Raw genomic sequence first — 12649 nt, 5'->3', positions numbered from 1 at the left:
GCTACTCAAGGTCAGGGTCATATCGCCTGGGCTACATGCTCAGAGAGCTCCTCTATGTCTCTTTTCATATAGTCCAGGGAGGTACGTCTCAGGTCATTCACACCAGCATGGACAATGACTGAGTCATATTTGTACTTGCCTTGGAGTGACCTGAGTGCTTGTGTTATGTGGCAGATCCTAGCGCCCGACAGGCAGCTCACCGTGACCTTCTCCTTGTTCAGCCTGGTGAGCGGGACGTCAGTGTGCCTGACGATAGAGTCACCTATTACAAGTGTATCAGGTGTGTTGTTTAGCCTTAAGGGCTGTGACTGTTCGGCACACTGGCTTTGTGAGTTATGTGTTGCACGTGTTTTGTTTTGGGGTAGCGGTTGCTTGGGTGTCTGCTTTGGAGGTCTCTGCTGCTTAGGCAGATTTTTATTTAGAGCCTCGAGTATGTTTTGTGTGTTTATGTGTTTGGTTTGTTGTCGTGGTAGGTCTATGTGAGACTGGAATTGTAGTGAGTGTGGTTTCCTTCTCCTCCTGACTGGTTACGCCAGTACTGAGTTGAGAGAGCTTAGCCTCCAGTTTGGCTATATGGTTGCATCTCTCACATGTGTTGGAATTTGTTGGGAGGAGGAGAGGGTTGTCTGCGTACATGAGGCAGTTGTAACATTGCCTCAAGATTCCCAGATTCACCTGCTGGACCGGAGAGGAGATTGACAACTGACCTTTGGACATGCTAGAATAGTATTGGGAATTCCTTTATAATTGAAAAAAAGGGCCAATGAGGAACAAGGTACTCAAGGGGAGTTTGTGAGGGTGTAGTGCTTTTAATTTTTTAGAGCTGACTTATATAATTGCTTTAGTGAGCAAGTGCCAGGTAACTTAAATGCAATGTATATTTGTTTTTTTTTTTTTTTGAGAGCTTTCAGTAAAACAAAAAGTTTTGTAAGATGTGACATAGGCTCAAATAGAGATGGCAAGAAACAACTGCATTAAAGGTCACCCTGCCAAACATTAGTGTATGCATATAACACAAAAGCTGGAACTAGATACTTAACAAAAACAGCTGTTATAAGTAAAAGGTGGGTATAATAATTTTTTAACATAATGACCCTTTTGATATTATTTATTATTTATTATTTTACATTTGTTGACCGGGTTTGTCTGACTGAGCTAACTAGCTCTTTTTCAGCGGAGGCCCAGGGAGAAAAGCTCCACATGTTCTACAGATTATAATTTACAAAAATAAGTAAACAATCAACAACTGGTTTACAGAAAATATTCAAAGCAACAGATGCATAAAAAACAAGGATTTACTGCAGTAAATTAATCATTATGTCCATCAGATTTAGAATCCTACATCATTCAGAAGGACAAACAATAGTTTTGTCACCAGACGTAAAATCTTACATTATGCAGATAAGAATTATGTAATGTGCTTAGGATGGAGAAATTAATGTGAGACAAGGTCTAGAGAGTTAGAGAAAGTTACATAGGTTGGGAGCAGGTAGAGGTGCACCCACCATAAATTATCTTTAAATGTTAATAGTCTCACAGATATAGTTCACTATTCTTTCTTTTTTATACATATTCAAAAATATAGAGTGCAAATAGCTATGCTACAGGAGACATGTGGAAAGAAATGAACCTGTAAATTTGATAAAGAAATGTTTCCAGGATGGTTATTCAGTAGAACACCTGGAGCAAAGGAAAAGAGGAGTACTTACATTAACTGCAAGAGGAGCTTCAATAGTGAAAAAAAGAGGATAAAAAGACAATAATGGTATTAAGGGGCTACTGGCTAGAGAGGAGGATTACAATGCATTTATTTATATTCCAACTATAACTGCTATAATGGAGCTTAAGAAAATTCTGAGAGAAATAATCAATTTTCAACAGGAAATATTACTTATAGGTGGTGACAGGAATTTGATTTGCAGGAGAGATATGTCTGGATTACCCAGAATGGAAAATATAACAAAGGGGGATAGATTTTTGAAGAAATGTATGAAAATATTTGGCATGGAATATGTGAAATCAGTAATAAGAATTAAGATTTACATATTATTCCCCAAGATGCAAAACTGGGCTAAGCTAGACAGAGCTTACATTTCACAGGAACATGTGCATTTAATTGAACATTTTCAATCACATGCAATAACTATTTCAGATCATGCTCCAATAATAACTAAAATAAAAACACAGGTAATGAAGTAAAAATAAGACACTGTCACTTTCCCACCCATCTGTTGAAAAGAGAGGAATTTAAGGACTGGGTAATGGAAATTATCGGGAGTTATTAGAGAAGACAGAAATTTCTTTTGAAAATAGCTAGGGAGTGGTATAGAATTAAAGTGAAGTTTAAAAATAGGGTGGAAATAAAAGAAAGAGAAATATGCTTAAGAAGCAACAAGAAATATTTAGATGGACTCAGCAATTTTAAATATTGCAGAATAGGGGAATCTAACAGAAAAAGAAGAGGAACAATTGCAGAATGCTAAGCAGAAAAAAGGATTACCTCAATATGCATGAGTTTAGAAAGATTGCTGTTAAGCAACTATTTTTTGATAATGTCAGAGCACAAAAACTTTTAACGCAATGACTCAGGCAATAGACAGCAGAAAGGCTGCTGCCAAGCTTAGGGAGCTGATAACAAGAGATCCTGTAAAGGTACTGGAAATATTTCAGAAATTTTATGAAAGTCTGTATAAAGCAGAGAAATATGCAGATCAAAAAAGTCACAAATGGAAATGCTTAACATTGGTATATTTAATTCTTCCATAGAGGAAAATGAGGCTCAATTGCTAACAGTTAGAATAGGAGGAGATGAGATTAAAATGGTGATGTAAAACCAATCAACAGGAAAGTCATCAGGAACAGATGATATTCCTGTTGAGGTTTGGAAGCTAGGTGAGAAAAAAACTGATAAATATGTGGAAGGTTTTGTTTAACAGTATTTTCAGAGGAGGAGAATCACCAGCATCCTGGAAGAAAGCAGTGGTGGCTGTAATACCTAAAGAGGGTAAAGAACCATCAGATCCAGCTTCATAAAGGCCCATTTAAATCCTAAACCATGATTATAAAGTGTTTATGTATATAATATCTAAACGAATGGCAAAGTGATGCCAAAATTAATAGACATGGATCAGTGTGGTTTTGTGGAGGGGAGGCAAACATTTAACAGCATTAACAGAACATTGGATGATCCAGAGGGAAGCTGAATGTAAAAAAATACCACTGTTGATGGTGGATCTTGATTCAGAGAAAGCATTTGACAAAGTAATTTAAGAGTTTATGAGCAGGGCAATTAAAGCATTTCCATTCCCTGATAAAATTATAAAGATGAGTAGGAGGATATAGGAGGGATCAGAGGCAAAAATTGCCCTCTTTCCGTTTGTTATTTGTACTATATTTAGGACCACTGGCAACGAAAATAAGACTGAGAAATCCAAGGATATTCAAGAAAAGCTGAATCTGTATTGCAAAGGATATTATTTTATACCTGATAAAACCAGAAAAGGACATTTCAGAGCTGTGGAACATTTTGAGGCAGTTTCAGATCTTTTTGGAATATAAAATCAGTGAAGCTAAAACAAAGGCAATAGATGTAAATTATGTATCTACACATGAATAGATTCAGCAATATCCATATTTATGGAGACATGTTAAAATGAAGTATTTAGGTGTATGAATTAGAAGGGATTCTGTTGTGGCAGCTAAGGATATGTGGGAAGAGTCTAAACAAAAGATAATACAAAAAACTAAAAAATTGGAATCTCTGTTATATGGATATGGATAGCAAGATACAAACAGTTAACATGTTTTTATTCCCTTTAGTTTTATACACAGGTCAGGAAAATGTTTATTCACTGGAGAAGAAGTTGTGGATAACAATTAATAAAGAGCTGAGGGATTGTATCTGGGAGATGATAAGCTGATTCTTCCATCTGAACCAGGCGGTTTTGGATTACCCGACGTGAAGGGGTATTTCAAAGCTACTCAGTTAAGGCTCCTATACATTACACAAGCAGAAATCTATAATACAAATTAGAAAGGGATGATGATGATGAAACAGGGGGAAGCTCAAGAAACAAGGAGGGATTTGTATTTTGGATGCAGATCCTTAGGGAGAATAGCAATAACTATGTAGAATATTATATTCATAAAGTAGCAGAAAGTATTCTAAGAAAAAAGCCAACACGTGAATGGAGAAAGGAGAGTCTGCTGATAGGGATGACTGCATTTAGAGAATAGGCAAACGGGGATGGAATTTATTGGAGAAAACTAGTAAATGAAACAAGGTATTGGAAGAAAATAATTAGACAAGGAAAGGTAATAGAATGGGAAGAGGCCAAACATTTCTTTGGACTGCAGGATAGAGATTGCCTTCCCTATCAAGGATTGATATCAGAGTATATAGGCAAAGAGAAAGAAACATATAGGCAAAGAAAAAGAAAAAGGGGAATCCTAAGTGAAAGACCAGCACTTGTAGAGTATTTAATGGAATTTAGAATAGAAACTGCTGTTAAAAAAAGGAATAATTAGTAGATTATACAAAAGATTGCATGATAGCTATAGGAATCGGTCACTGGAGGTTAGAAAGGATTGGGAAGAGAAACTTGATAAGCAATTCACAAAGAAACAATGGGGGGTATATGTATGTCCCCCAAATATGCAACAAAGTCTAGAAGATTTGGGATCTTTGCTTGAAACTGTTTACATAGGTATTTGTATACCCCAAGTAGGCTCCAAAGATTTTTTCCTCAGGTAGACAGCAAATGTTGGAGGTGTGATGGGGAAGAAAGAGGCAAGTGGTATCATATTTTCTGGGAGTACAATGAGTTGGTAGACTTTAAAGATTCTCTGCACACTGCTTTATCAGAGATGCTGGGTGAACAAATTGGTGTAACTAAGGAAATTATTATTTTTTTTTGCGCTATGATGCAGAATTGGAATTGCCTAGATATACTAAGGTCTTGCTCAGTCTAATTATGGTGGCTGCCAAAAAAAAGAAAATGCAATTACTAGAAAATGGAAATCAAAGTCTAAACCAACTTTGCTAGCTGTAGTGAATATAGTCACAGAGATAAAACAACTGGAAGTGGGATCTTTAGAAAAGGGTAGGAGCAAATTACACAGGTAAAATGGGAATTGTGGGAACAATACGTGCAGAGGAGGAAGGAGGTTTAAAAGAAGGCAGGATTTGAATGAGGTGTGTAATGTTTGTCTGACAATGACTGGATAGATTATAAGTGATGTATAATGTTTGCAACTACAATTATATCAATATGGTTTGTGATGTATAATGTTTGCAACTAAAATAAAAAATATATGGTTTGTTTTCATTTATATAAATGTATGATTGTCTGTCATATGTGGTAATTTAATAAAGATATGTTTGTTTATAAAAATATGAGTAAAACATCTGGATATTCTGTGAAAATCTGGACAGTTGAGAGGTATGAAAATTCTAGTTTATCTCTGGGCCATATGGACAGTGCAAATTTTATCCCATTGCTCAGGTGTTTTGTTTTGAGCTGCTTTTCAGTATTGCAGGTCAAACAGTATGGGTTTTGTACATTTTTGCTCAGATTATACACTTACATTTTTGATCAGGTTGCACTTGCATTGAACCTCATAGGATGCTAGCTCTGGCAGGGACTCTTGGTGTGCTCTACCACTTTTTTGAGGATTGTGTCCATCTGGATCATTTAATTGCTGCAAAAAATCTGTACAAAGCTTGACAAACTGGGGGGTACAAATAGGGACATATTTTAAATATTGTTCTTATAAACATTTAGACAGTTGTTAAAGTAACAGGATTTGTTTTAATATACATTTTCTGAAGGATCTGAAGTCTAAAACTCAAATGTATGTCATTATTTAGTGACTACAATCCTGAGATCATCCCAGTGATTTGGCAGGAAAACAGAGGAACAGGCCAAAAATATGAGGCAGAAATCTGGACATTCTGCACAAATCTGTACAGTTGAGAGGTATGCCTCCTACCACCCAACATTACAACCTGTGAGAGATGCACTTATATAGCCAAAATGGAAGCAAAGCTCTCTCCACCCAAGATTGTGCTAGACAGTCAAGAGGAGAAGGTTAACACCCACACTACACCTCAAGCAACACATAGCCCTTCTAAACCCACGCCACCAACACCCACATATGGCAACACTAAATCCACATATGCAGAGGCCCTTAACTGTAACCTGCCCAAGCAACAAGGACCTCTGAAGCTGAAATGCAAACAAACACCAATCACAACCAAAGTGTCACATAGTTCACAACACCAGTGTGCCATCCAGCAACAGCCCCTAAGGCAAGACAATGTACCTGACACTTTAGTCATAGGTGACTCTATAGTCCGGCACACTGATGTCCCTCTCACCAGGTTGAACAAGGAGAAAATTACAATCAGCTGCCTGTCAGGTGCCAGGATCTGCCACATAATGCATGCACTCAAGTCATTCCACAACAAGTATAAATATGACTCTGTCATTGTCCATGTTGGAGTGAATGACTTGAGACGTACCTCCCTGGACTACATGAAAAGAGACATGGGAGAGCTCTCGGATCATGTGGCCCAGGCAGGTATGACCCTAGCCCTCAGTAGCATCCTGCCTTTGCCCAGAATGATACCACAATATAAGGACAAAATGATTGACTTCAACAATTGGCTAAGCTTCTGGTGTCATTCAAAGGGGATCCAGTGTCTGTCTGCCTGGGATGACATGATTGACAGACCACAATGCTTTACCAGAGATGGTCTACACCTGTCGCCCCTGGGATTCAGGTTACTGGCTAAGGCTCTTGCCACCCCTATAGTGCCTTTTTTAGGCAAAGTTCAAAGGACAAAACCACCACCGTAACAGGTACAAGCATGCAAAATCTGAAGGTAATGCCACTCAATGCTAGAAGTCTAAACCTCAAAATGCACTCTCTCAAGGCACTCCTAAAAATGGAGGACATTGATATCTGTGCAGTAACTGAGACCTGGTTCAAGGGCCCAGAGAGCACCCCTGCAATACCAGGCTACAACTCTTACCACACTTTTCGGCCACCAAACCGGGACCGAAACACTAAAGGTGGAGGAGTGTCAATATTCACCAAGGATATTCACACCACCAGGCTAGTTGCCCAACACAATGCGTCTGAAATTCTCCAGGTGCAACTAACACTAGGTAAGACTGCAATCCAAATTGTAGCTTGCTATAGATCCCCCAACATACCCCAAGATTCTCACTACACCTTTATAAACATACTGAAAAATATTAAGATAGAACCAAACACCCTAATACTGGGTGATTTTAACTACCCCGCCATTAACTGGGAAAACTACTCATGTACCAACACCTTTGCCCAACGGTTCTTGGAATTCATAAATTCCAACGCCCTGAATCAACTAATCCATAGTCCCACCAGGGGCTCCAATATCCTAGACCTGGTCATTACCAACATGGGAAATCGATGCTCCATACCTATGGTCACCCCCTCGTTAGTCAGGTCTGACCATAAGCTAATCACCCTTAACATCCACATCCCACCCCCCCAGTAAAGAAACCACCATAAAAAACTTCTCCAAAGCCAACTTCATGCTACTCAAGTCAGAAGTGACAAACTCCATGACACCCATGCAGATGGAAACTGAAAGTTCAACTGCTGAATCCTACACTAAGGCACTGTACGAGTACATCCACTCATGCATGAATCGTGCCATCCCAAATAGAATCAAGATGCTCTCATCCAAAAAAAGGAAGCCAATCTGGTGGTCCCCTGCCATAAACAAACTTTACAACAAAAGGAAGAAACTGTTGCAGAAAAGAGGAAAATCCCTGTATGCAAAAAACTCCCTTACCAGCCTCAGTAAGAAACTGAGATCCCTCATAAAATCCTCCAAAGCTAGTTACGAAAATAAAATTGCCAAAGATTCCAAAGACAACCACAAGGCATTCTATAACTATGTCAAGAATCTAAATGGCAATGCTCAGATCTGCTCTGAACTAAAACAGAATGGCATTAAATATACTGATCCCAAGGATATTGCCAATATCCTGGTAGATCGATTCAGTGCCAACTTCACCCCCCTCTCACCCCCTAAATGGCCCATCTCAATACCGGAAGATTGCCAAATTCCGGTAATAATGGCCACACAGGTAAAAAACGCACTCTCCAAAGCTAAGAATACAGCATCCATGGGACCAGATGACATCCCGGGCTGTGTACTACATGAACTACAATATGAACTGGCACCTCACCTAAGTGTCATGTTTAACCATAGCCTCACCTCAGGTTTCGTGCCCACTGAGTGGCGCAGAGCTACAGTTATCCCACTCCACAAGGGGGGATCCACCTTGGATCCCGGAAACTACCGTCGCTTCAGCCTGACAAGCCTTATCTGCAAGGCCATGGAGCGTATTACCATGGAACTTATAAACAAAGACATTGGCAACCTTCAAAAACTGGACCCCACCCAGTTTGGGTTTGTGAAGGGCCGATCTTGTCTCCTGAACCTGATTGATTTCTTCGAATCAGTCTCCAGAGCCATGGACAAGGGTAAGGTAGTCCACACAGCCTATCTAGACCTTGCCAAGGCCTTTGACACCATCCCCCACTCTGGAATCATAGATAAACTTACTAAGCTGGGCATTAATCCCTACATCACCCAATGGGTTGCTAACTGGCTTACTGATAGAACCCACACTGTAAAAGTAGCCGACTCCAAATCCAGCTCCAGACAAGTGACAAGTGGAGTACCTCAGGGTTCAGTCCTGGGGCCGCTCTTGTTTGGCATCTACTTCTCTGAAGTGCAAGTCAACACTAAGGGACTCTGGCTAACAAAGTTCGCAGATGACTGCAAACTGGGAGCCATTTTTGAATTCCCAAATGATGTGGATACTCTACAAAAGGGCCTTACAGAAACAGATGCTTGGTGCCAGAGCCATGGGCTCAAGCTCAATGCCAAGAAATGTATAGTTATCCCCTTTGGGGAAAAAACATGTATCGGTGAATTACCATATAGGTGGCAGTACACTAAGCACTGAAAGTGTGATAAGAGACTTAGGGACACAGGTGGACAGTGGTCTCACCTTTGATAACCACATCGCCACAGCAGTCAGGAAATCCTTCTATGTGGCGCACCTCATCACGAAGGGCTTTTCATCCAGAAAAAAGGAGGTCATTGTCCCACTGTACTCATCCCTCATTAGACCCATTATAGAATACAACGCCCCATTTGGTATGTACCTCTCAAGACATCTGCAACAACTGGAAAGGCCGCAGAAATACTTCACTAAAAGAATCACAGGCCTAAAGCAGATTCCCTATGTTGACTGACTTAAAAAACTCCAGCTATACTCTGTCGCATATCGTCTACTCAGAGGTGATCTCTGCTTAACATACAAGGCCATGTCAAACCCAGAGCTGTTGGACATGCTACACTTAAAGAAATCCCAATCCCTCAGAGCCGCACGCACCAGGGATCTAAACCTTGTCATCACAATAAACAAAACATGCTGGAGGGATAGGTTCCTGACCCAGAGACTCCCCTGACTCTGGAATAGATTGCCCATACATGTCAAGCAGAGTGCCTCTTTGGCCCTCTTCAAAAGGAACCTTGACGATTGGATGGGAGAAAGGAAATTCACCACAGGGATCACGTCAGTCGCCCTGCTAGACAGGGGTCCAGGGAAGTAAATAATGTGGAAAGAAATAGCCAGGGAATTATTATGGCTAGGCTTGTATAGGCCCTAGGGCTGATAGCCTAGTACCAACCTATGAACCTATGAGCAAGTTACAGATGTTGAGCTGGATGCCTCCTCTAATATAGAATATCCCCCCTCTGTGAAGAATATCTAAAACACTGGCTCACACAGTTTAGGATTAAAGTCAGAGTATTTTAATAATGACCAGTTAACTGTTAATAATAAAGTAATAGTTCCTTTTCAGTACCTCCAGAATTGATGCAATCAGAGGGAGAAATTCCTGACTGAGTGGGAGAATCGGAGGAAGAAACTGAGGTTGAGGAAGGTGGACTTAATTTTTGATTGTCAGATTTTTAATTTTTATTAGTTTATTATTAAAATAGTTAATGTTAGTTCATTAATACTCTGATAATCAAAACTAATTATTAAAAAGAGGATTATCTTTTATTCCTACTATGAGGGCTAATGTGGTTAAACTGTTAGTTGATTTGTGATTAGTTTTAGAAAGTTGAATCTAAAGTACATTTTAAATTATGTTAAGTGTTTTGATGGTAGTAACAGCAAGTTCATATAATCCTGTTTTAACAAGTACATTACATATTTTTTCTTGAAACATGTGAGGATGGTTTTAGGATAATGCATGCTAACAAACCAGTAAAGAAATAATTTAATTTAAATATGGAAGCGAGAACAACTTTATTTAATTTACAAATGGATGTAGTTATTCTTTAAGCTGATAAAAGTAGTGGGGGTCATTATTATGGCTGTTGAATTAAATAATATGTAGCAACTTGATGAATTTATTATCTTTTTAATCTTTTCATTAGGTGGTTACCAGTGCATTTGTTGATAATAAGTTTACATTGATTGACAGATGTCTTATAGATTTATTTTATCAAGGATATGTTGATTATATTGAATATAAATTTATGGTTAATATGTTTAATAAAGTAGGTAACATCCTTGCAATACCAAAAATTCATAAAAAATAACATTGATCCACCTTTAAGGCCAATTGTGTTTGCTCACTGTAATAGGTTGAGTATATTATTGTTTATTTGGATGATATTTTAAATCCTACAGTGCAACAGTCACAGTATTTTTGAAAGACTCTTGGGTTTGTTTAGATCTTCTCAAAAGAGTTTGTTTAGATCTTCTCAAAAGAGTTATCAGTTTACTGGCACTGAGAGTATGTTGGTTACAGTTTGTACTGTCTCTCTTTATACACCTGGCGGGATATTCGTGCAGACTATGTAAGATGTTGTTTGAGTGAATATTCCAATTTGGTGAAAAGTAAAATTAATACTATATGCATATTATTTGATTTATTACTTTCTAACATTTTTTTAAGTTTCAGGGGGATATTTATTATCAACTTAAGGATGTTGCTGTGGGTGCTAATATGGCACCTGTTTTTGCCTACTTAATGATGAGTTGGTAGGAACATGAATTTTTGGGCATGTGAAACTATATAAGAGGTATGTAGATGATCTTCTGTTTTTATGGGTTATTACTAATGAAGAATTCCATGTTTTGTAAAAGATTTAAATACTAGTATTTTTTAAGTTTCAGTGTAGGTGATGCTGTGTCTGAAGCTCATTTCTTAGACCTTATTCTGACATTTGATAAGGTTATTTGTTGTTTCTTTAGTAATATTTATAGAAAGTACACCTTTGTAAATAACTACATACATTGTGGTAGTAGCCATCCTATGAAATAGAACACTATTAGTGGACAATTTATTAGGTTCAACCATCTCAAAAGTAATATTTGGTTTTGTGATAAATGGAATACTTTATAAGCATTGATTAGTAACAGAGGTTTTTGTGAAAAGAGATTAGACAACACTGGACATAAAGTAAGTCACAATAGGTGGATTAAGTTTTAACCTTTATTAATTCAAGGTTATATGTATGAAAGGGCAAAATTGTCCTGTACAGAATATTTTTAGTACTGCTTTTTCAGTTCTAATTAGTGTCTATATGGTTCCAATTAGGACAGTGATTGTGGATAATTGGAGTATTATTACTGGCAATAATGATTTATCTAAACTTATTGACTATAAACCATTGTTTTCTTATAAAAAATGTGTAACATTATGAATTTATTAGAGTTTATTAGAGTGAGAGGTTGTATCTATGGAATATAAATATCCAGCGATGTAATGGCTATAAACAGTGAAGGTATATAAATGGTGCGAATAGTGTCTTTTAAGATATCTAAATAAAGCTGTTGTGGCTAAACTTAGATTTACTTGTACTTCTGAGTATGTTGTTTATTTGTCAACTTGTAATTCCTGTGAGAGCTTCTATGTGGGTTAAACCACTAGAATGCTCTTGCAGAAAATATATGTACATACTTTAACAATTAAGAATAAGGATTTTACTAATTATTTTAGTTAAACATGCTTTTCATTGTAAGGATTTTAGAAAGTTTAGCTTTTTTGTTCTTCATTGTGTTTGTAATGTAAGTTATAGTGGTAATTTTAATAATTTATTAGCATGTAAAGAAGTTCATTAGCAGTTGTTGTTCTGTGCAGATAGAGAGCCTGGACCAAATGTCATGATAAATATAACATTTATTTTAAAATCATTAAGTAAATAGGTTATGTGAACTAAATGCTGCTACAACTACATTATAAGATGTCATCAATAACATGGGTCATAAGTCCTAATTGCCACAGTTGAAATCCTTGTCAGACAGCAAAGTGCAGTTCCCATGGAATTATGACACATTGCTGACAACCTCTTATGACGTACCTGTTTTGACAGTGTTTAGATGGAACAAACTGAAATCAAATTCATTTATATCTTTCTCACTTAAACCTGTTTGGTTCACTATCATGGAATGCTTCAGTTTATCTTAGACCTAGCAAATAATGAACCCTTTCTTGTCTCTCCAAACACACTTATAATTCATATAGCACTAGAAAGTTGAATTCATACTGTCATGGAAAG

This window comes from Protopterus annectens, chromosome 15.part0 (genome assembly GCF_019279795.1).
Source record: "Protopterus annectens isolate FY-2018-M chromosome 15.part0, PAN1.0, whole genome shotgun sequence".
Lineage (NCBI taxonomy): Eukaryota > Metazoa > Chordata > Ceratodontiformes > Protopteridae > Protopterus > Protopterus annectens.
The sequence above is the reverse complement of the archived record's forward strand: the minus strand, read 5'-3'. Positions refer to the sequence as shown.